Source organism: Charadrius vociferus, unplaced genomic scaffold (assembly GCF_000708025.1).
Source record: "Charadrius vociferus isolate BGI_N301 unplaced genomic scaffold, ASM70802v2 scaffold828, whole genome shotgun sequence".
Classification (NCBI taxonomy): Eukaryota; Metazoa; Chordata; class Aves; order Charadriiformes; family Charadriidae; genus Charadrius; species Charadrius vociferus.
The window spans coordinates 346,125-349,743 of NW_009649708.1; positions in this window are offsets into that span (position 1 = coordinate 346,125).

The following is a 3,619-nucleotide window of genomic DNA, read 5'->3' on the forward strand; positions in this document are numbered from 1 at the left end:
GGCTGGGTCTGGATGCGGCCCCTGCAGCAGGCTTGGAGGTGGCTGCCGAACCTGGGCACGCGTGGGTCCCCGTGGTGGCAGGGAGAGGAGGTTTGGGGGTATGTGTGTGTGCTGCCTGCCAGGTCCCTGGCCACGGGTGAAGCTGGGGTGGGACGCACCAGACGTCGGCTGTGTCCCCAGGGCTCTGCCTGCGGGGGCATCAAATCCTGGTCCCCCATGGACGATGCCTGGTGTGGCTGTGAAACACCATCCCTGGCGCTTCTTGGCCAGCTGGGATGGGCAGAGCCAAGGGACAGAGCTGGGTGGGTGTGCTGCCTGCCAGGTCCCTGGCCACGGGTGAAGCTGGGGTGGGACGCACCAGACGTCGGCTGTGTCCCCAGGGCTCTGCCTGCGGGGGCATCAAATCCTGGTCCCCCATGGACGATGCCTGGTGTGGCTGTGAAACACCATCCCTGGCGCTTCTTGGCCAGCTGGGATGGGCAGAGCCAAGGGACAGAGCTGGGTGGGTGTGAGGAGGAAGAGGGTGATGAAGGAGCACGAGGCTGGAGGGGGAAACAGAGGCCGAGCTGCACTTCTGCTCCCCCCGAGCTGGAGAGTATGAGCAAAGCTGGGAGAGTGGAGAGCGCCTCAGGAACAGGTCCGGCTCAGCCCTGGGGCTTTTTCCAGCCGTGCCCCATGGATGGTCCTCTCTTGGTCCTCTCCTTGGTCCTCTCACTGGCTTGGTCGATGCCTGGCTGTCCCCAGCTCCCACAGTTGTGGGTTCGGCCTCTCTTGGCTTCCCCAGCACACGTTGGACTTTCCTCAGTGCTGGTTCCAGATCACAGAGAGGGGTGGGCTGCTCGGGGTCTTTGCCTGGGGTCCCTGGGGACTCTCCAAGTGACCCCCCCCACACACATGGGCTCTGCTGGGGACAGTGTTGTGTTTCTCTTGCTGACTCTGCCCATTGTGTGTCCCCTGTGTCACAGAGGAACGATGCAGCAGGACTCACCCTGGCCTGGAAGAAACCCAGCCCATGTGCCTGGCCACCTCCACGTGTGGGGAATGGCCCTGGCAAGGACAAGACGTGGCTGCCCAGGTGTCTGTCCCACCAGAGCCAAACCCATCTGTCTGTCCCTTTGCCCGAGCAAGACCTTGGGTCCCAGGAGGAGATCTGGCTGAAGGCCTTCAGGGGACTTTGCCAGCTGTGTCCTGCCGTGGCTGACGGCTTCTTCCCATGGGAAGGTCCTTCACTGTTACCCAGTGATGCACGCAGGGTTTAAAGCTCCTCAATTCTGCACCCACACCAGCTGGAGGCACACCGGTGGGGACAGCTGCTGTCCCCCAGGGAGGTGGGCATCCCTCCTGGTGCTTCCACTGCTGCCTGGTCACCCCAGCTGGCAAAGCCAGGCTCGGGGACCGCAGGGACGGCTGGCGCCTGCGCTCAGGAAGGCGGTGAGCTCACGGGTTTAATTTTCTCAAGGCTTCGTTCGGCTCTGACATGTGATCCTCGTTACAGGAAGGACGCAGCAAACGCGTCGTCCCCCGGGGCTGGCTGGCTCGACCTTGTGGGAAGAGGTAAGAGCACATCACGGCTTTTCCGCCCCGCTGGTGTTGCTTCCAACAGCAATTTAATATCTCCCTGATAACCCAGGCCGAGTTTCAGGCACTGTGAAAAAAAAAAAACAGAGAGGCATCTGCTGACAAGTACATGTCCTCAGCTGAAGTCCCCGGGTGTGGGTACGCATCATGGCTGCCCATCACCAGCCTGTCCTTGTCCTCTGGCAGGGAGCAGGACCCCCAGCCAGGGATACGATGCCCTCCTGGAGGGGCGAGCGGGACCGCTGGGGATGCCGGCGTGGGGGCCATCACCCCCGGGCTCTGTACTCGGTGGAGGGGGAACGGCCACCAGCCCCATCTAGGATGAGGTGGGAGCTGTCGCAGGTCCAGCCCACCCCATGGCAAGGCCACTGTCGCTCCCACCCGGTGTCCCAGCCATCCCTGCGTGATCCCACCCAGCCCTCACCCCGGGGCAGATGCACAGGAGTTTTCCCCTACCCCGGGGCAGCTGCTGGGGAAGGGCTGGGATGCTCCGGTGGATGAAGCAGGACTTGAGATGACCTCAGCTCCTGGGCATGGCCCTCAAGGCTTTGCTCTCCAAGCTGGTCTGGCCAGACATGGCCATCCACATCCAGGTCTCTGACCAAGGCTCCCCACACTCACCTCTCTGAGCTTGGTTCTCCAGACTCCACTTCCCAGGCTCCTTTCCTTGGGCTCAGTTCCCTGTGGTCAACTGTGTGGGCTCTCCAGGCTCGGTGCCTTGGGCATGGCTTGCTGGGACATGGCTCTCCAAGCTTGGCTCCCAGGGTATGGCTCTCCAGGCTTTGCTCTCCAATCATGGCTTGCTGGAGGTGTCTCTACAGGCTCAGCTCTCCAGGCACAGCTTACTGGAGGTGGGTCTCCAGGCTTGGTTCTCCAGGCATGGCTTACTGGAGGTGGGTCTCCAGGCACGGCTTGCTGGAGCTAGTTCCCCAGGCTTGGTTATCCAGGCTCAGCTTGCTGGAGGTGGGTGTCCAGGCTTGGTTCTCCAAGTACCACTTGCTGGATGTGTCTCCCCAGGCTTGGTTCTCCAGGGGTGGCTTGCTGGAGGTGGGTCTCCAGGCTCAGCTCTCCAAGTATCACTTGCTGGATGTGTCTCCCGAGGCTTGGTGCCTCCGTGGTGGCTCCCCAGCCGACTCTTGAGGCTGGGCTCCCCAGCCAGCCTGAAGCCAGCAGAGGGCCTCCCTTACCAAACAGAGCACCGCGCTGCCACGAAATTATGAAACACATTATCTATTTGGCAAAACTTTGTGCAAGGACCAGGAAACGGGCTGGAGTTAGTTCTCCTCCAGAAGACTGGAGGCAACCTGTCCCCCCAGCTTCTTTTTTTAATGCCAGCACTCCAGACGCATTAAAGCTGCAGGAGTGTTCATCATTAAAATGGCAATTGTGAAGTGAGGCAATAAATTTAACAGCATAAAAGGCACTGGGAGGGTCTTGCTCATCTGTTGCTCTTCAAAGAAAAGTGTTAGTTGCTCCCGAAAAAAAAAAAGGGAAGAAACAGGTGAGAGGGAAAGGGGTGGCAGATCTCCCTGGCTGCTGGGGTGCTGCGGGGGAGCCGGTGGTGGGGCTTCGGCGGGGGAGACGCAGCCTTTCGGGCTGCCCATCTTGGGCTGGGGCTGCTGGAGGAGGGAGCGTTTGGGCTGCGGCTCTTTGCCGGTGATGGAGACGCGCGGCCGTACCCGCCTGGCAGCTCTCCCTGCCGGGATTTTCCTCTGGGGGTCTGCGCATCCCAACGGAGGGGAGATGAGCGGAGGAGAGAGGCTGTGTTGAGGTGACTCTGTCCTCTGCCCTGGCTGGCACTGAGAGGGGATGTGGGCTGCTGGAGGAGGGAGCGTTTGGGCTGCGGCTCTTTGCCGGTGATGGAGACGCGCGGCCGTACCCGCCTGGCAGCTCTCCCTGCCGGGATTTTCCTCTGGGGGTCTGCGCATCCCAACGGAGGGGAGATGAGCGGAGGAGAGAGGCTGTGTTGAGGTGACTCTGTCCTCTGCCCTGGCTGGCACTGAGAGGGGATGTGAGAAACGTAGCGGGCAGGGTGAAGGTC